The sequence below is a fragment of the Ranitomeya variabilis genome, chromosome 4 (genome assembly GCF_051348905.1).
Source record: "Ranitomeya variabilis isolate aRanVar5 chromosome 4, aRanVar5.hap1, whole genome shotgun sequence".
Lineage (NCBI taxonomy): Eukaryota > Metazoa > Chordata > Amphibia > Anura > Dendrobatidae > Ranitomeya > Ranitomeya variabilis.
In genome coordinates this window covers 176,639,066-176,661,661 of record NC_135235.1, presented here as the reverse complement: position 1 = coordinate 176,661,661, position 22,596 = coordinate 176,639,066, and the positions used below count along the sequence as shown (strand labels likewise).

General features: G+C 41.6%; 1 protein-coding gene across 3 annotated transcripts in view; it reads right to left on the bottom strand.

Moving 5' to 3' along the window:
- Positions 1-22,596, bottom strand: part of DLG5 (discs large MAGUK scaffold protein 5) — a 491,099-nt gene that overhangs the window by 331,315 nt on the left and 137,188 nt on the right. The window lies entirely within an intron of this gene.

The window sequence follows — 22,596 nt, the reverse complement described above, 5'->3', positions numbered from 1 at the left end:
TTGAATCAGATATAAAAAAAGAGTCATGGCAGAACAGTGTTCACAAAGGCATCTGTAGCAGCCACGCGTTTCGAACACACTCCAGTGTCCTTTCTCAAAGCTACATGCAAAAATTAACATGGTGGTTTTATACAAACTCCAGCCAATAAGAAGCAACACCCACAATCACATGACACAGCTAATAAATTAAAAACATTAATAACAAAAAGAATTCACAAACAAAAATTGTAATAATCAACTTAAAATAAAATCAAATCAAAACTCCCCACTGCGCATTAGTAGTGATACATGATTTCCCTGCGGGCATTCAAACTGGCAGGGTGGCAAGTTCCGAGGTAAAAGATCAAATACGCCTCCCTGATCATCAGCAATTTCTTTGCATCTCTGGCCCCTGCTGATGTCATCACTCTTTCGATGCCAGTGACTTTCAGCGATGCCGTGCTCCTCTGATGGTGAGTAACAAAATGTTTGGAGGCAAAAGACATTGTGCGGTTAGAGCTGGTGGAGGAAACAATATCAGTAATATTCTCTGAAATCCTGATCTTTAAATTTTGAGTTGTGCATCCCACATAAATCAAATTACATTCCATACATCTAATCAAATAAATGGCTTTCTTTGAATTACAATTAATGTATTGTTGTATTTTACGGTACATTAGCAACATCTGAAAAAGTATGTGTTATGTTAGAATCTGCACATGTTCTACATCTTGAAAGACTGCACTTGTAAAAACCTGGATAATGTAACCATGTTCTTTGCTTTGTACCAGGATTAAAAAACCTTGGGGAAATGATGTTGTCCAAAGTTACAGCTCTTTCTTTTTTCTTAAACAGTTTTTATTGAATATTTTCATATTTAACATACAAAAAGTAAAAAGTGTCTATGCAAGGACAAGGAAAGGCAAAAAATAGCAAAACAGTCAAGTAAAATGGCAAGACAATCAGATTCACTCAATAACCATTAATTGATTGACCAGAGAGGTACCATAATGCTGTCTTGAGTATCATATTCCTTATCATCATAAACATCCAATAAACAAAACAGAATGAAAAGAAAAAAGAAAAGAGTGTAGGGTAGGTAATAGAAAGTACGGGAAAGAAGAGAAAGGAGAAAAGAGGGGGTCTGATTAAGAGGACGGAAGAAAGTGGGGGGTAGGGGGGGGAGAGAAGGGAACTGAGGGGTGAAGTATGAGGATAGTTGAATCTCCCCCGTTTGTGTTAGCTGCCTCTGTTCTACCCTACTTCGCTAATTTGTCTCCAAGAGCGTTAGAAATTCCGGCGATTCGCGAAACATAATGCATTCCTGCCACATTTTGTAAAACGTATCCTCACGCTGTGTCGAAACGGTGGATAACCTCTCCATCTTGTATAGGAAGTCCATTTCAACTATCTAATCCCCGATACTTTCGGCTGTCTTAGAACGCCACTTCCTAGGAATGATAGTATGAGCGGCCGTTATGCAATGTTTTAGGAGTCCTACCTTGATGATCGTGAAGGAGCTTGCAATCATTGACAGTAGGCCCAGCTGCCTAAAGTTGCAGCTCTTTTAGCCACAATGTGACATCGAGATGACAAAACAGAAGATAAAATGTCATCCGCAAATAGAATCGGGATGTGTTTCTCAATTATACATTTTATTATTATTATTATTATTTATTTATATAGCACCATTAATTCCACGGTGCTGTACATGAGAAAGGGGTTACATACAGGGTTATAGATATCATTTACAGTACACAAATTTACGATGACAGACTGGCACAGAGGGGAGAGGACCCTGTTCATGCCTACTTACATTCTACGGGATACTGGGGAAGAGACATAAGTTCGGGGGTGCGGCAGCTCTGGTGGTGGTGAGGCGGCAGCTCTGGTGGTTGGTGAGGCGGCAGCACGGGTGGTTGGTGAGGCGGCAGCACGGGTGGTTGGTGAGGCGGCAGCACGGGTGGTTGGTGAGGCGGCAGCTCGGGTGGTTGGTGAGGCAGAATGGTTAATGCAGGCTGTAGGCTTTCCTGAAGAGATGGGTTTTCAGGTTCCGTCTCAAGGATCTGAGGGTGGTGGATAATCGGGTGCGTTGAGGCGTGGAATTCCAGAGGATGGGGGATATTCGGGAGAAATCTTGGAGGCGGTTGTGTGAGGAATGAATAAGTGTGGAGGAGATTAGGAGGTCTTGGGAGGATCGATTACGTGAGGGAAGATAGTGGGAGATTAGTTCAGAGATATAGGGAGGGCACAGGTTGTGGATGGCTTTGTAGATTAGTGTTAGCAGTTTGAACTGGATTTGTTGGGGAATTGGGAGCCAGTGGAGGGATTTGCAGAGGGGAGATGCAGGGGAGTAGCGAGGAGAGAGGTGGATTAGCCGGGCAGCAGAGTTGAAGACAGACTGGAGTGGTGCAAGGGAGTTAGCGGGGAGGCCACAGAGGAGGGTGTTGCAGTAATCGAGGCGGGAGATGATGAGGGCATGCACAAGAGTTTTAGTAGATTGTGGGGTGAGGAAGGGACGGATTCTGGCAATATTTTTGAGTTGGAGGCGACAGGAGGTGGCAAGAGTTTGGACGTGCGGTTTGAATAACAGGGCAGATTCGAGAGTTACCCCAATTTATTGCGTTAAATTGCGGACTATATTGAATGGATAAAATTGTTTTTTTTGCTCAAAACACCCTTTGTAGTCGATTTTGATGCAACCAATTCGCAACGTTTTTTCTTCTGCACAATCTGCATTGCCCTATCCAAACTCCATTGTGGATAACCTCTCATCCTCAATTTGTTGCGGCATGTATCAATTTCCTGACCCAAGATTGAACTGTCATTACAATTTCTGGTGATTCGTGTGAACTCGACTGGTATGGACTTGATCGTATGTTGAGGATGATTGCTAGTAGCATGAAGGATACTATTACCTGACAGTGGTTTCAGAAAAGTGGAAGTAACTATAGGTTTACCCACAATACCCTTTAATAACAAATTCAAAAATGATATAGAAGAAATTTCAAGAGGTTGTACAGGAAAAATGTTGCCGATCATGCCTTATGTGGGTTACCGTAACATTTTCAAGCTTTTTTATTTTTTTTATTTATTTTGACTCTTTTGGAGATTTCAAGATTATAGATTTTTCTAATGGGCATCTTGATTTATGTCTTATCGAGTTGATCATTACTCTAGGATTGTCATTTCACCTGCTCCCCTTTTTCAATCATACGGCCTGATATCTTGATTACTGACGGATGTGAGAAACATTTACAGATCTATAGGCTCGCATATTTCCTGGCACCATGATTGTCATTATTACCATCATCGAAGTTTTATGCTGAAGACTAATTTGGTGCACTGGTTACATATATACCGTATGCACTCATGTATAGGCCAACTCGTGTATAAGCCGAGGCACTTAATTTTGCCTCAAAAAACTAGGAAAACTTATTGACTCGAGTATAAGCCAGGAATGCATTGCTCCCTAATACCTCTTCTGGTGTGAATGGTTCCTCATTCCCATCTGGGAATGCATGGCTCCTTATCCCCATCCTTTATGCATGGCTCCTTATTCCCATCCTTGAATGCATGGCTCCTTAGTCCCATCCTTGCCTGCATGGTTCCTGATCCCCATCCTTGTATGCATGGCTCCTCATCCCCATTCTTGTATGCATGGCTCCTTATTCCAATCCTTGTATGCATGGCACCTTATTCCCATCCTAGTCTGCATGGCTCCTTATTCCTATCCTTGTATGCATGTCTCATTATTCCCATTCTTGTCTGCATGTCTCATTATTCCCATCCTTGTCTGCATGGCTCCTTATTCCCATCCATGTCTGCCTGGCTCCTTATTCCCATCCTTGTCTGCATGGCTCCTTATTCCCATCCTTGTCTGCATGGCTCCTTATTCCCATCCTTGTCTGCATGGCTACTTATCCCCATCCTTGTCCGCATGGTTCCTCATTGCATGTATGGCCCCCATGAGAAAAACAAAAAAAACTCATACTTACCTTCCCTGTGCACCCTTGCAGCAAAAAATTTCAAGTGCGGTGAAATTGCAAAAAAAATTGCACTCCCACAATTGTTTTTTGTTTGGCTTTTTTACTAGGTTTACTAAATGCTAAAACTGAGCTGTCATTATGATTCTCCAGGTCATTACGAGTTCATAGACATCAAACATGTCTAGGTTCTTTTGTTTTTTATCTAACTGGTGAAAAAAAATTCCAAACTTTTCTGATACCCGCAGAGTCTCTATTTTATGGGATCTTGGGTCAGGTGAGAGCTTATTTTTTGCAAGCCGAGCTAAGGTTTTTAATGATACCATTTTGTTGCAGCTACAATCTTTTGATCGCCCGTTATTGCATTTTAGTGCAATGCTGCGGTGACCAAATAAACGTAATTCTGGCGTTTTGACTTTTTTTTTTTCGCTACGCCATTTAGCGATCAGGTTGATCCTTATTTTTATTGATAGATAGGGAGATTCTGAACGTAGCAATACCAAAAATGTGTATGTTTGATTTTTGTTTTTATGGTTTTATTTTGAATGGGGCGAAAGGAGAGTGATTTGAACTTTTGAATACATTTTTTTATATATATATTTTTCAAAACTTTTTTTTTTTTACTTTGGCATGCTTCAATAGTCTCCATGGGAGGTGATGATCAGATCGCCTCTATATAGCAGATTTACTCACTTGCTACGAGCGCCGACCACTGGGTGGCACTCAGCAAGCCGGCAGTGACAACCACAGAGGTCTCCAGGAGACCTCCGGTTGTCAAGCCAACACATCACGTGACAGGGGTCACCAGTGTGAGTGTTTCCAGCGCGATTGCCCAAAGCCCTTGTTAAATGCCGCTGTCAGAGTTTGACAGTAGCATTTAACTGGTTAATAGCCACGGGTGGATCGCAATTCCACCCACGGCTATTGCGGGCACATGTCACCTTTCAAAACTATTACGCCCTATGTCGGAAAAGGGTTAAGGGAATGAATACTCACCTCTCTCCACGCCTACATGAGTGGAGAGAGGTGAACATTCATTTCCTTAATAAGTGGGCACTCGTGATAGCCCAGCAGCTGCGGGTGACAGGAGGCAGAAGCAGGAGGCTGCAGCTAAATCCTGTGTGCGTGCTATAAGAGAAATGAATGTTCACTGCAAGTGAACTGAGCACCCTTGTTTATCTATATTGTAGTGTGCGATCTATTTAGCTATGATGAGTATATGATTGAATTCTCTCTGTATCTTATACCTTGCTGTTTGGGTCATGGTGTTTAAAGTTCTCAGTAAGGCCGGCGTCACACTAGCGGGTTTTACGGACGTAAGAGCGCAGAAACTACGTCCGTAAAACTCGCATAACATACGGCACAATTATTCTCAATGGGGCTGCTCCTATCAGCCGTATATTACGGATCCGTAATATACGGCTTTCTACGGCCGTACAAAATCGCAGCATGCTGCGTTTGTCAGCGTATTGCGCTAAAAAATCGCCAATGAAAGTCTATGGGGGCGAGAAAAATACGGATTCCACACGGACCAGCAGTGTGACTTGCAAGAAATACGCAGCGGTGTTAGTGAAAAGTCGGTAATTCAATTGCCGGCTTTTCATTTCTCCTGCACAAATCGACAGGATATGAGACATGGTTTACATATAGTAAACCATCTCATATCCCCATTTTTTTTTTGCATATTCCACACTACTAATGTTAGTAGTGTGTATGTGCAAAATTTCAGCGCTGTAGCTGCTAAAATAAAGGGTTAAATGGCGGAAAAAATTGGCGTGTGCTCCCGCGCAATTTTCTCCGCCAGAATGGTAAAGCCAGTGACTGAGGGCAGATATTAATAGCCAGGAGAGGGTCCATGGTTATTGGCCCCCCCCCCGTGGCTAAAAACATCTGCCCCCAGCCACCCCAGAAAAGGCACATCTGTAAGATGCGCCTATTCTGGCACTTGGCCACTCTCTTCCCACTCCCGTGTAGCGGTGGGATATGGGGTAATGAAGGGTTAATGTCACCTTGCTATTGTAAGGTGACATTAAGCCAGATTAATAATGGAGAGGCGTCAATTATGACACCTATCCATTATTAATCCAATTGTTTGAAAGGGTTAAAAAACACACACACACATGATTAAAAAGTATTTTAATGAAATAAACACAGCAGTTGTTTTAATAATTTATTGCTCTCTCAATCCATTTGCAGGCCCTCGCTTGGCAAAATAATAAACGCTAACATTAGTAGTGTGGAATATGCAAAAAAAATGGGGATATGAGATGGTTTACTGTATGTAAACCATGTCTCATATCCTGTCGGGTTTGTGCAGGAGAAATGAAAAGTCGGCAATTGAATTACCGGCTGTTCACAGATATCGCGCTGAATGAAATCTAAATACAGAATATATATATATATGTGTCTCAATGACATATATATATATATATATATATATATACTGTATATATGTTTTCCCGAACATTTGAGCACATAAATCCATTAGATGTCGGTTTTGCAAGCCTGCGCGAAAATCTCGCAGTACGGATGCCATACGGATTACATACGGAGGATGCCATGCGCAAAATACGCTGACACACCCTGACTACGGATCAATATTTTGGGAACATTTCTCCGTATTACGGCCGTAGTACGGACGTATAATACGTGGCGTATTGTCTTACGCCAAGTGTGACGCCGGCCTAAGTTATAACTGCACATTAACCAATTTGGGAATCTGTTTGACATGTGAACAGGACATACAGTATGAATGCATTATTAGTTGCCTGGGTATTTACGTACACTGCTTCAGTTGTTTTCCCTCTGTGTTTTCTGTCGTTTGAGGCACCTTTTTTTACTTTATTTTATTTTCTTTGTCTACATTTATTTGTATTTTAAACATTTGGTGAAAATAAAGTACTTCTTAATTAAAAAATTTTTGGAACTGTAAACGCTTCTTGGTTTTTATGTGGTATATTTCCCGCAAGATCAGTATGGTTATCTATTATGTGGAGTGTTCCCCACTTGTTCTGTCCATTCTAGGAAGGAAGGGGAGCTCGTATTATGCATTAAAGTTTACTGTTATTAGTGTTTTGGTTTTTCCTGTGTTATAGCACCATCTAGCGGTGGTTAAATTTATAACCTGTCTCTTAGTAATAATTAGAGTGTTGCATTGTGGGATTGTACCAAGGTATGCTGGGAAAGAGAGACTCCATTACTTTCTGTGTACCTCCTGGGACACACGTGCTCAAGTGTTGTGCTGGAACCATCTCACTTACTTGCCATCCTGGTTAAGTTTATCCGGTAAGATTGTTACCTCTGTTCTGCAAATGTAGTGTTGTACAAAATGTGGTTTACTGTATAGCAGCTAGTACTTAGGAAATCTATTATCAGTGACTTACTGTATGTAGTTATATACCAGTTGCATCATACTGTATGCTTTCTCTGTTAGTTGCAGCTGTGTTATTATTTTACCCAATACTTATTAATATCATTTGTATTCTTATAGTTTTACCGCGCTCATGTTTACCAATAAACAAGTTAGACTACAGAGAACAGTCTGCCTATTTGGGAGACAGAAGTGGTTTATGCCGTATGTCGGATCGCACACCGTATCAACGTGTATGAAGACAGAACACCACTCCTTGCATGAGGAGAATGGGCTATGATCTCACAATGCAGATAGAAAATAAACTGTCCCCCAAACTCAAATACAGCATATCCAAGCCTATAAATCACAAATACTGCTTAGCTGCAGTACCTGTACACAGCTATGTAAAGTGCTAGTGCTTTGTGCAAAAAGATTCTCAAATATCATGACGGTTGGTACTTCACACCCAACCTGACTGTACAAATACACACATCACTTCTGAAACAGGTAGAGAAAAAACATGCATGACTAAATCGTGGATCAAAATTATGAACATATGAAGGGATGTATCTGGCCTCCTGACAAACAAAGTTTGGGGAAACGCATCGAGAGTTCTTAGTGGATAAGTGAACCCATTAATATATTGTGGTTTTTTTTTAATTATTATTATTGCACTAATGCTGGGTCCATGATATGTGCTTCAGTATGTTTCTTTCTCTACATGTTTCAAAAGTGATGTGTGTATTTCTACAGACAGGTCGGGTCTGAATTACCTTTGTGCATGATAGCTTCTTTTCATTTTAGGTCACACACTATTTGTGCCAATATAGGGGTCATTATTATCCCATATTCTTTCATTTTTGTGATATTCATTATTTGGGTTAGTTCCTTAATCGTGTAGTTTGATACTACCTAATATATATATATATATATATATATATATATATATACACATACACACATATATACATATACACACACTACCATTCAAAAGTTTACGGTCACTTAGAAATTTCCTTATTTTTGAAAGAAAAGCAGCTTTTTCCAATGAAGCTAACATTAAATGATTCAGAAATACACTATATACATTGTTAATGTGGTAAATGACTATTTTAGCTGCAAATGTCTGGTTTGTAATGCAATATCTTCATAGGTGTATAGAGGCCCATTTCTAACAACCATCACTCCAGTGTTCTTATGGTACTTTGTGTTTGCTAACTGTCCAAGAAGGCTAATGGATGGTTAGAAAACCCTTGAAAACCCTTGTGCAAGTATGTTAGCACAGCTGAAAACAGTTTGGCTGATTAGAGAACCAATAAATCTGACCTTCCTTTGAGCTAGTTGAGAATCTCGAGCATTACATTTGTTGGTTCCATTAAACTCCCAAAATGGCCAGAAAAAAAGTTCATGTGAAACTCGGCAGTCTATTCTTGTTCTTAGAAATGAAGGCTATTTCATGCGAGAAATTGCCAAGAAACTGAAGATTTCCTACAACGGTGTGTACTACTCCCTTCAGAGGAGAGCACAAACAGGCTCTAACCAGAGTAGAAAGAGAAATGGGAGGCCCCACTGCACAACTGATCAACAAGACAAGTACATTAGAGTCTGTAGTTTGATAAATCGACACCTCACAGATCCTCAACTGGCAGCTTCATTAAATAGTACATGCAAAACGCCAGTGTCAGCATCTACAGCGAAGAGGTGACTCTGGGATGCTGGCTTTTAAGGCAGAGTGGCAAAGAAAAAGCAATATCTGAGACTGGCTAATAAAAGGAAAAGATTAATATGGACAAAAGAACACAGACATTGGACAGAGGAAGACTGGGAAAAAGTGTTATGGACAGACAAATCCAAGTTTGAGGTGTTTGGATCACACAGAAAAAAATTTGTGAGACGCAGAACAACTAGAACAACTGAAAAGATGCTGGAACAGTGCGTGACGCCATCTGTCAAGCATGGTGGAGGTAATGTGATGTTCTGGGCTTGCTTTGGTGCTGGTAAAGTGGGAGATTTGTACAAGGTAAAAGGGATTGTGAATAAGGAAGGATATCACTCCATTTTGCAATGCCATGCCATACCATGTGGACAGTGCTTGATTGAAGCCAATTTAATCCTACAACAGTACAAAGCACACCTCCAAATTATGCAAGAACTATTTAGGGAAGAAGCAGGCAGCTGGTATTCTATCTATAATGGAGTGGCCAGCGCAGTCACCAGATCTCAACCCCATTGAGCTGTCGTGGGTGCAGCTTGACCGTATGGGACACAAAAAGTGCCCATCAAGCCAAACCAACTTGTGGTAGGGGCTTCTGGAAGCATGGGGTGACATTTCTCCAGATTACCTCAGCAAATTAACTGCTAGAATGCCAAAGGTCTGCAATGCTGTAATTGCTGCACAGGGAGCATTCTTTGAAGAAAGCAAAGTTTGAAGGAAAAAATTATTATATCAAATAAAAATCTTTTTTTCGAACCTTGCGAATGTCTGGACTAGATTTTCAATTCATTGGCAACTCATTTGATTAATAAAAGTATGAGTTTTCATGGAAAACACAAAATTGTGTATGTATATATATATATATATATATATATATATATATATATATATATACAGTATATGTATATACACTCACTGGCCACTTTATTAGGTACACCTGTCCAACTTCTTGTTAACACTTAATTTCTAATCAGCCAATCACATGGCGGCAACTCAGTGCATTTAGGCATGTAGACATGGTCAAGACAATCTCCTGCAGTTCAAACCGAGCATTAGTATGGGGAAGAAAGGTGATTTGAGTGCCTTTGAACGTGGCATGGTTGTTGGTGCCAGAAGGGCTGGTCTGAGTATTTCAGAAACTGCTGATCTACTGGGATTTTCACGCACAACCATCTCTAGGGTTTACAGAGAATGGTCCGAAAAAGAAAAAAAATCCAGTGAGCAGCAGTTCTGTGGGCGGAAATGCCTTGTTGATGCCAGAGGTCAGAGGAGAATGGGCAGACTGGTTCGAGCTGATAGAAAGGCAACAGTGACTCAAATCGCCACCCGTTACAACCAAGGTAGGCCTAAGAGAATCTCTGAACGCACAGTGCGTCGAACTTTGAGGCAGATGGGCTACAGCAGCAGAAGACCACACCGGGTACCACTCCTTTCAGCTAAGAACAGGAAACTGAGGCTACAATTTGTACAAGCTCATCGAAATTGGACAGTAGAAGATTGGAAAAACGTTGCTTGGTCTGATGAGTCTCGATTTCTGCTGCGACATTCGGATGGTAGGGTCAGAATTTGGCGTAAACAACATGAAAGCATGGATCCATCCTGCCTTGTATGGAGCATCTTTGGGATGTGCAGCCGACAAATCTGCGGCAACTGTGTGATGCCATCATGTCAATATGGACCAAAATCTCTGAGGAATGCTTCCAGCACCTTGTTGAATCTATGCCACAAAGAATTGAGGCAGTTCTGAAGGCAAAAGGGGTCCAACCCGTTACTAGCATGGTGTACCTAATAAAGTGGCCGGTGAGTGTATATACCGTATATACTCGAGTATAAGCCGACCCCCCTAATTTTGCCACAAAAAACTGGGAAAACGTATTGACTCGAGTATAAGCCTAGGGTGGAAAATGCAGCAGCTACCGATGAATTTCAAAAATAAAAATAGATGCTCCATACCATTCATTATTGCCCCATAGATGCTCCATATAAAGCTGTGCCATATATAATGCTCCATACCATTGATTATTGCCCCATATATTATCCATATATATGTATATCTGCGCTGCAGGTATGATACAATTTCCCCCTAAAGTTCCCCAAAATACAGTAATGCAAACTACACAAAAATATACTAAAGGGTACCGTATGTTACTCCTCACACACGCCTTTACCTTTCTGGTGTGATTACAGGGATCCCTGAGGAAGGAGTCTGCCGACTCCGAAACGCGTCGGATGAATTTTGGTCTATGGTGCGTCCTGTATTAACTCTGAAAGCCGATCACGTGAGGTATCACGTGTTTGTGACGTCACGCGAGGTCCTGCAGCTTCACTGCACCTCGTCGGCAAGTTGCTATAGCAAGCGTGTGTTACTGCAAAGTGAGCAAGCGAATTATCCATAACGGAACAGGGGTGACTGTCACCGGCCGGGACAGGTTAACACCCCATTCCCTGTGTCTTGAGTATTGTGGATCGGTCTAGGAGCTACAGTTTGGACATCTTTATACAGTCATCTGAAAACCAACAGGACCTTCTGACAGCGCTCTATGAAAACTGCTGTAATCACACCAGAAAGGTAAAGGCGTGTGTGAGGAGTAACATACGGTACCCTTTAGTATATTTTTGTGTAGTTTGCATTACTGTATTTTGGGGAACTTTAGGGGGAAATTGTATCATACCTGCAGCGCAGATATATATATATATATAGATTACACTTTGGCGTTTTTTGCGTATTTCTAGGACAATTTGGTAGTTAGGTCCTGATATTTGCTGCAGCAGGTCCAGTTAGGATACTTGTTATGCAGCGCCCTTAATTTAATTTTTATTTTATTTATTTTTTTTATTATCCATATATAGCTGTGCCATATAGAATGCTCTGCACCGTTCATTATGGCCCCATAGATGCTCCACATAAAGCTGTGCCATATATGCTCTGCACCGTTCATTATGGCCCCATAGATGCTCCTTATAAAGCAGTGCCATATATAATGCTCTGCACCGTTCATTATGGCCCCATAGATGCTCCTTATAAAGCTGTGCCATATATGCTCTGCACCGTTCATTATGGCCCCATAGATGCTCCTTATAAAGCTGTGCCATATATGCTCTGCACCGTTCATTATGGCCCCATAGATGCTCCTTATAAAGCTGTGCCATATATGCTCTGCACCGTTCATTATGGCCCCATAGATGCTCCTTATAAAGCTGTGCCATATATGCTCTGCACCGTTCATTATGGCCCTATAGATGCTCCACATAAAGCTGTGCCATATATGCTCTGCACCGTTCATTATGGCCCCATATATGCTCTGCACCGTTCATTATGGCCCTATAGATGCTCCACATAAAGCTGTGCCATATATGCTCTGCACCGTTCATTATGGCCCTATAGATGCTCCACATAAAGCTGTGCCATATATGCTCTGCACCGTTCATTATGGCCCTATAGATGCTCCACATAAAGCTGTGCCATATATGCTCTGCACCGTTCATTATGGCCCCATAGATGCTCCTTATAAAGCTGTGCCATATATGCTCTGGACCGTTCATTATGGCCCTATAGATGCTCCACATAAAGCTGTGCCATATATGCTCTTCACCGTTCATTATGGCCCTATAGATGCTCCACATAAAGCTGTGCCATATATGCTCTGCACCGTTCATTATGGCCCCATAGATGCTCCTTATAAAGCTGTGCCATATATGCTCTGCACCGTTCATTATGGCCCTATAGATGCTCCACATAAAGCTGTGCCATATATGCTCTGCACCGTTCATTATGGCCCTATAGATGCTCCACATAAAGCTGTGCCATATATGCTCTGCACCGTTCATTATGGCCCCATAGATGCTCCTTATATAGCTGTGCCCTATATGCTCTGCACCGTTCAGTTTGGCCCCATAGATGCTCCTTATATAGCTGTGCCCTATATGCTCTGCACCGTTCAGTTTGGCCCCATAGATGCTCATTATAAAGCTGCCCCATATGGAATGCTCTGCACCGTTCAGTTTGGCCCCATAGATGCTCCACATAAATCTGTGCCATATATAACGCTGCTGCTGCAATAAAAAAAAAAAAAAACACATACTCACCTCTCTTGCTTGCAGCTCCTCAGCGTCCCGTCCCGGCGTCTCTCCGCACTGACTGATCAGGCAGAGGGCGCCGCGCACACTATATGCGTCATCGCGCCCTCTGACCTGAACAGTCAGTGCGGAGAGACGCCGGGAAGACAGAGCGGCGCCCGGCGTGTGGATCGTGGACAGGTAAATATGCAATACTTACCTGATCCCGGCGTCCCGCTCCTTCCCCCAGACAGCTGGTCTCCGGGTGCCGCAGCTCTTCCTCTGTCAGCTGTCACCGGCACCACTGATTAGAGAAATGAATATGGGGCTCCACCCCTATGGGAGTGGAGTCCATATTCATAAGTTTAATGAGCGGTCCCACGTGACCGCTGTACAGGGGAAGAGCTGCGGCACCCGTAGACAGTGTGACGGGCAGGGGGAGCCTCAGCGCCCTCTCCCCCTCACCCGCCGACCCTGCCACAGACCGTGACTCGAGTATAAGCCGAGAGGGGCACTTTCAGCCCAAAAATTTGGGCTGAAAATCTCGGCTTATACTCGAGTATATACGGTATATATATATATATTTTTTTTTATTTTTTTTTACAGTGGGTACGGAAAGTATTTATACCCCTTTAATTTTTTCACTCCCTGTTTCATTGCAGTCATTTGGTAAATTCAAAAAAGTTTATTTTTTTTCACATTAATGTACACTCTGCACCCCATCTTGACTGGGAAAAAACAGAAATCTAGTCATTTTTGCAAATTTTATAAAAAAGAAAAATTAAAATATCACATGGTCATAAGTATTCAGACCCTTTGCTCAGACACGCATATTTAAGTCACATGCTGTCCATTCTCTTGTGATCCTCCTTGAGATGGTTCTACTCCTTCATAGGAGTCCAGCTGTGTTTAATTGAACTCATATGACTTGATTTGGAAAGGCACACACCTGTCTATATAAAACCTCAAAGCTCAAGGTGTATGTCAGTCCAAATGAGAGTCATGAGGTCAAAGGAACTGGCCAAGGAGCTCAGAGACAGAATTGTGGCAAGGCACAAATCTGGCCAAGGTTACAACAGAATTTCTGCAGTACACAAGGTTCCTAAGAGCACAGTGGCCTCCATCGTCCTTAAATGGAAGAAGTTTGAGACCACCAGAAGTCTTCCTAGACCTGGCTATCCAGCCAAACTGAGCAATCATGGGAGAAGAGTCTTGGTGAGAGAGGTAAAGAAGAACCCCAAAATCACTGTGGCTGAGCTCCAGAGATGTAGTAGGGAGATATCGGAAGCCTCTCCTCAGTGCAAGACATATGAAAACCCGCAAAGAGTTTGCTAAAAAAAAAACACATGAAGGACTTCCAGACTATGAGAAATAAGATTCTCTGGTCTGATGAGATGAAGATAGACCTTTTGGTGATAATTCTAAGTGGTATGTGTGGAGAAAACAAGGCACTGCTCATCACTTGCCCAATACAATCCCAACAGTGAAACAGTGGTGGCAGCATCATGCTATGGGGGTGTTTTTCAGCTGCAGGGACAGGATGACTGGTTGTCATTGAAGGAAACATAAATGTGGCCAAGTACAGAGATATCCTGGATGAATACTTCTTCCAGAGTGCTCTGGACCTCAGACTTGGCCAAAGGTTCACCTTCCAACAAGACAATGACCCTAAGCACACAGCTAAAATAAGACAATGACCCTAAGCACACAGCTAAAACAACAAAGGAGTGGCTTCACAACAACTCTGTGGCCATTCTTGACTAGCCCAGCCAGAGCACTGACCTAAACCCAATTGAGCATCTCTGGAGAGACCTGAAAATGGCTGTCCACCAACGTTCACCATCCAACCTGACGGAACTGGAGAGGATCTGCAAGTAAGAATGGCAGAAGGCCCACAAATCCAGGTGTGAAAAACTTGTTGCATCACTCCCAACTTCCCAAGATGACTCATGGCTGTGATATTTCAGTTTTTCTTTTTTAATAAATTTGCAAAAATTACTACATTTCTGTTTTTTATTTTCAGTCAAGATGGGGTGCAGAGCGTACATTAATGAGAAAAAAAAAGAACTTTTTTGAATTTACCAAATGGCTGCATTGAAACAAAGTGAAAATTTAAAGTAGTATGAATACTTTCTGTACCCACTGTATATATTTTGTACTGTATACTTTTATACATGGGTTTGCTATATTGCACTTTAACTTTAGTGGTTATCATACTTCATTGTATTTGATTACCATTAATTATACATTTTATATATATTTACAGTGGTATTTACTTTGGTCTGCATGCTCCTTAATATATTCTCTATATTGCATCTATTTTCTCGGGGGCTTTATTATTGATGGTTATTTTGGATGCAGCGTGTAGGTCATTTTGGTTTGTAACTGTTTTAATCTGGCACATCATATTTAATAAATGTAATACATTATATCACTATTAGCTCTTTTTCTTTTCAGTCACTCATATTGCTTGCTGAGGTATCACCCTTACAATATTAGACTGAGCTTCGGTTTCTCTAGTTATATTTTAAATTTGCATCATTTTTGAAGTGTCCTTTCGTTTTTTAATATTTTAGAAAGGCTGAATTTAGCTGCAAAAAAAATTAAAACAGAATATAGAAAACGTATTTTTCTTGGGACCACTCCACCTTAGAAGTGACTTGGAAGGGACCTATATGACAGAAATCCCCTAAAAAAAGACCCTTCAAAGAATTTAAAGCCACATTTGGGAAGCTTGTTAATACTCCAGGTGCTTCATAAGATTTAACCCAAAGTGGAAGGAAAAAATTAAAAATGACATTTTTCCACTTACATGTTTAATTTTTACTAGGAGTAAGAGGAGAAAAAGTATCACACAATTTGCTACAGTTTCTCCAGAACACAGCAATAACCCCATTTCTGGTCAAAAACTATGGTTTGCGTACATGGCAGGACTCAAAAGGGAAAGAGCGTTACCTGTCTGAAATAGATTGCTGATACAAAGTCCTATTTGCAAACAGCCATGTTGCCAAAACAGTAGAATTTACTCATAAGTCACCCCATTTTCAAAACTTCAACCAGTAAAGAATTAATCTAGGGGTATAATGAACATTTTCAACCCACATGCTTCACAGAATTATATAGTATAACACAAATTCTAACTGACCCATTAGGACCGATAACAGATAACCCAAAATTCCCATCTGGTGTCTCCTCAAGCCTTTTCCTGGATTGTTCTAAGAGAAACCCTTTGTGTGTTTATCATGTGGCCCCTGAGGGTGTATTGCTTCCCCTCTCAGCTATTCTAGGTGATCATTTATAGATGGCGAGATATTCTTTTCAATATATTCAACTAAAGCATTTTTTCTCTACATTTGCCAATCACGTAGAATGGCTGCGCCCCCTTTCTTCATTTGAATCCTTATGTATGGCTCCCACTAACCCTGTACATACAACCTCCGATATCTATAAGCTTCTATTGGATAGTGATCCGGATATGCTTCTCCCTTTTTGTAAAGCATGGGAAAGGAAGCTCCATCAATCCTTTACAAGAGAACAATGGTATAAATGTTTCCATCTCTCTCATAAATGTAATATAGCCGAAAAAGCTCAGGAACCTAGTTATAAAATAGTGTATCGATGGTATCGTGTTCCTTCGGTCTTACATAAATAGTTCCCGGGAGTATTCAGCTGGCGATGTGGGGCTCATGTGGGTTCGATGTCGCACATATGGTGGGCATGCCTAGCCTTGGCGGCCTTCTGGAAAGGTGTTCTTAAAGCGATTAAAGAAATAATGGGGGTGTCAATACCTAAAAGCCTGGAAGCAATTCTACTATTTATATTTCCCATGCCTAAGAATGCTTTCGAGAAATTGTCATTGAGGCACCTTCTTCAGGCCACTAAGGTGGGTGATAATTCCACGACACTGGTAGTCTTTAGACCCGCCTTTGCTAGAAGAATGGTGGCTAGAGTTCACCAGTTGGAATCCCTGATAGCCCATACGTAAAAGGCAGCTAGCAAAGTGGCTGCGAAATGGTTTCATTGGGAATCCTTCTTATCCTCACCAATGTACCAAAATATTCTAAGATACAATAATTTCTACCTTATCCTTCAACGATATTTGATATGACGGTATCATAGTACATACTCAGTTTGTCCTCATGGTCCCTATAAACATTTCTTCTCTTTTCTCCTTCTTGTTATTTAGTTTAACAGGTTTGTCTTTTGCAAACTACTGTTGATACCGTGTGGAGTTGACTGTTTTCATATAACTAAACAATTCTCTATTTCAGTAGCTATTATGCCATATGGTGTGTTTGTATGAACCTGTTGATTTGACAGTTTTTGTTGTGTATTATAAAACGATAAAAAAAATTGAATAAGAAAAAAATGTTGCTTTGTTTCTAAATTTTTACTTCTCATAAAGCTCAATAGCAGAAAATAGACTCCACAATTTGTTGTGCAATTTTTCCCAAACCTGGCAATATCTACATGTAGTCAAACTATTATTTTGGCAGGCAACATGGCAATTTGCTTTTGGTGTGCAATTTGGGATGAAATATATTATGGGCACCATGTAATATTTGCATAGCCCCAAGGTGCCAAACATTGACCCCATTTTGAAAATTGCACCCCTCACAGAATTGATCTAGGAGTGTAGTGAGCATTTTAAACCCACAGGCGTTTCATAGAATGTGATTACATTGAAAAAAAACAACAAAAAATATTTTTTTACCCAATCATAAGTCACCTTAGCCTCAAGTTTGCAGTGGGAGTAACAGGAGAAAAAAATTAAAGCATTTTTCCACTACCAGGACAACTCCTTCATAATCAAAATGTTTGACCCCCATAAAATAATAAAGCATATATTCCCCTCCCGCTGTGGCGCCGTTCCCGCAGTGTTGGCACTCGCTCTCCCCGGGGCTCTTGTGCGGTGTTGTGACACGTGATGTCGGTGCCCAATCAGCGTGGGCGTAACTGTCACTGCCTTCGGACAAATCGATCAGGAAGAGGAAGTACGGGCTGCAACTGATCCCAGATTTCCTTTTCATGTTTGATTTGTCCCAAGGTGGAGTCAGTGAAGCCATCGCTGACTGGCTGCAGGCGTCACAACACCGCACGAGAGCCACGAGGAGAGCGAGAATGGTGGGAACGGTAGCGGCATGGGAGGTGACTATAGGTTTTATTACTTTATCAGGGGCAAACAAGGGGTAAGCAAGAAGTTGTCCAAGTAGTGGACAACTACTTTAAAGGATCTGTAACACAATTACTTGAATGCTGCAATACCCCTTATGTGGTCATAAACTACTGCTCAGACACACTGCTGGGTTCAGAAGAAGAGAAGTGCCATTATAGAGTCCATATTTTGCTGTAGCAGTTTGAGGGTGACATATCACTTTAGGCAGGTGTGAGAATAGTAGACTGCCCTCTTCTACTTTATTAAAGTGACCATATTTAACAAACTAGACCTCTCAATCCCTCAATGAATTCATCTTGAGGTATAATGAACATTTTACTCCACCGGTGGCTCATGGGATTTTATACCAGTGGGCCATCAAGAATAAAAATGATCAAAATGTTAATTTAGCCACAGATTTACCATTTTTTAAAAAAGGTCAATGGAGAAAATAGATCCCATACACTGTCATTTCTTAAAAAATGATTGGGAGTGCTTCTTTAAATAACGTGTTCTGATTGAAGGTGGCAATACCTAATTATGTGGGTCACACAGAAGGGAAAGAAAGCTATTTGAATTTTTTTAGCGCAGATTTTCGTTGAGTAATTTGTGCGTGCCATTTGACAATGAGGTGCCGAAACAGCAGAACCCCCACAAGTGACCCCATCTTGGAAATTATACCCCACTACGAGTGTACTGACAATTTTTACCCCACAGCTGTTTTCAGAAATAGCATGCAGTGAATGTTGCAGAGGGAAAATTGCAAAGATTTCACTTTAGTGTGCAATAAATACCCTAGGCTTGTGCATCAGGAGATATGCACTCACCTCACAAACTGCTAAGTGGGTTCGCTCCACTGTAATAGGGCCATACATGTGGACACTAACTGCTGTCTGGGCATGATGACACTAAGAAGGGAGGAGCCTATTTGGTATTTGACTTTGGAAGTCCAGAATTTTCTGTTTTGTTATGTGGGTGGGTGGGGTGCACTAATTCAGTGAAGACAGATTGTTACATTACTGAGATAGGAGATGACCTTTACTACTGATAAGATTGGGGGGGGGGGAAGATGAAGGAGAAGCCATGCCTCTAGCTCCTCCCTTCTTCTCCTCCCTCCCCTCTACATCAAATCTTATTAGTAACAACTGCCATGTCCTATCTTAGTAATATGACAATCTGTCTTCATTGAATACAGATTTTAACTGGGAATTGAGAATTTTGAAAATGAATAATAAAGCCAGGAGGACAAAGAAGCAGATTACTCTGATGAGATTACAAAGTTGGTTATTTCCATGTGCACTATTGGTTTCTGAAATAAAAATGAAACCAACGGATACACTTTAAACATTTCTATATATTTGTTAACCCCTTCACAACATGCACTGCACATGTATGGCGCAAGTACTCATACCCGGCAGGTCATGGCTGTGGATTACAGCCAGTACCTGCCTCTAGCAATCCCTGGTGAAGCAGAATTCCACCCACGATTGTTAACTTGTTAAACAGGGCTGTGGAGTCGGTAAGCCAAACCTCCGACTCACATAAGTTTCCCAAATTCTTATAAAAACATTTACAGCACATACTGCATTGTACTACTATACTCAATGTATGATATATTTTTGTCCGACTGATAAAATGGACACCAAATCCACAGTCCTGCTGATAAATGCCGCTGTCAATTCCATGCGCCCATTGGCGCGCCCGTGATGTGGTCACTGGTCATTAATGGGTTGCTATGGCTAAGTTCACACTTGCATTTGGCTGGTCTGCGTATGGCTGCGTACTTCATACCTTAAACTCCGCCTACGCTCCGCCTACTTCCGCATGCGTCTTGCGTCGTCCTGAGTACCTATCTTTAACATTGGGTACGCAGGGACATGTGTTGTATGCGGATGTGTCCGCATGCGGCGTTTTGACGTGCCCGCCGACCGCAAGAAAATGCAACATCTCCCGTCTCAACTACTGCAACATCTTTTCTGTGGCCTCCCTGCTTACACTCTTGCACCTCTCCAGTCCATTCTTAACTCTGCTGCCTGACTAATTCATCTCTCTCCTCGCTACTCTTCCGCTTCTCCCCTCTGCAAATCCCTTCATTGGCTCCCATTCCCTCAGAGTATTACTAATACTGACCTACAAGGCAATCTATAACCTGTCTCCTCCATACGTCTCTGAAATAATCTCCCGATATCTTCCCTCATGTAATCTCCGTTCCTCCCAAGACCTCCTTCTCTCCTCCACACTTATTCATTTCTCACCCAACCGCCTCCAAGACTTCTCCTGAATATCTCCCATCCTCTGGAATTCTTTGCCCCAACACATTCGACTATCAACCACATTCAGATCCTTCAGACTGAACCTGAAAACCCACCTTTTCAGGAAAGCTTACAGGCTGCACTGACCCCACCTCACCACTACCAGAGCTACCGCCTCACCAACACCGGAGCTGCTGCAACCCTCTAACCTACTGTCTCCTTCCCCACCATCCTGCAGAATGTAAGCCCGCAAGGGCAGGGTCCTCTCCCCTCTGTATAAGTCTGTGGTTTGTTAGTTTGTTTACTGAAAGTGATATCTGTAATTTGTATGTAACCCCTTCTCATGTACAGCACCATGGAATGAATGGTGCTATATAAATAAATAAATAATAACATGTTGTGTTCGGCGGGCACGTCCGCATACAACGCATGTCCCTGCGTACCCAATGTTAAAGATAGGGACACAGGACACCTGCGTAAGTAGGCGGAGTGTAGGGGGAGCTTAATGGAGGAAGCCAAACACAAGTGTGAACCCGGCCTATGACAGCAAGGGGTCTGCTGAACACCTCCGTTCTTGTCATTGCAGAGCTCTTTTCAAACTAAGCCTGTGACCAGCACAAGCGATCAGACTGCAGCTTGAAGTCCCCTAAATGGACTATTAAAAACAGTGAAAAGTAAAACCAAATGTTTTAAAAAAATATGAAAACAAAACACAAGTTAAAATCATTCCACTTTTCCCCAACTAAAAATAAGGATAATAAAAAATTTTTTTTTAAAAAAATACACACAGTGGCTTGCAAAACCCATTTTCTGCGTTTTGCTCCCTCACAACCTGGAATTTCACAGTTTTTTGTGAGGGTTTGTATCAGTTCATGCAAAAACCATGCCTACAACTGTGAACATGTGATTTTCTTTTTATTGTGAAGCAAACAACAAAAAGGACAAAATAACAGAAAACTTCAGTGTACATAACTATTCACCCTCCTAAAGTTAGTACTTTGTAGTGAATCCTTTTGTGGCAATTAAAGCTGCAAGTTGCTTTGAATAAGTCTCTGTGAGCTTTCCACATCTTGCCACTGGGATTTTTGCCCATTCCTCAAGGCAAAAGTACTCCACTTCCTTCATGTTAGATGGTTTCCTCTGTTGAACAGCAATCTTCAAGTTTGACCACAGATTCTCAATTGGATTAAGGTCTGGGCTTTAACTAGGCCACTCTCAAAACATTTACATGTTTCCCCTTAAACCACTCAAGTGTTGATTTAGCAGTATGCTTTGAGTCATTGTCTTGTTGGAAGGTGAACCTCCATTACAGTCTCAAATCGCTGACCGACTGAAACAGGTTTTGCTCAAGAATATCCCTGTTTTTCACACCATCCATCTTCCTTTTGACTCGGATCATTTTCCCTGTTGCAGAAAAACATCCCCACAGCATGATACTGCTACCACCATGTTTCACTGTGGCGATGGTGTTCTTGGGGTGATGGACTGTGCTGGTTTTGATCAATAATATAGCTCATTTTACCCATGAAAATATATGTGATGTAAACATCTGTATATGCATCCGGTATTGGCACATGTGCAATTTTACCTCCTTGTTGAGATCACTGAAGCATACGTCATCAAGTACACTGGGAAATAATATACACGCAAGCAGTGTACAGGAGCTGCTGATTGGTACAAAGGGCACGCATGCGCCGTTGGCATCTGGAAGTGATGATCAGTTGTGCAGGAGATTAATATGTCTCCGAGGAGACGTGAGGATTAGTGGTAAGATCGCTTACTTAAAATACACATATATATGCCTGATAAGAATACTCACTATGATATAACATATATATTTAAACACAATTAATAACTATGTATATGCTATATTTACTGGGAAGTACTGTTTGACCTTAGTCTCGGACATATAATGTGCCCTGATTGGTGCAGCCGATTGAGCATTCTGATTGGTTAACCCTTCCCTGTCGCTGGTCGATGACTTCAGACCCAAACCTTTACAAAGTCTGGCAATCCATGTACTAGTTCATTTTAGCATTAACACTCTGATGAAGCCAGTCCAACTGGTGAAACATGTTGTGGAGGCTTAGGAGCTTTTTTAG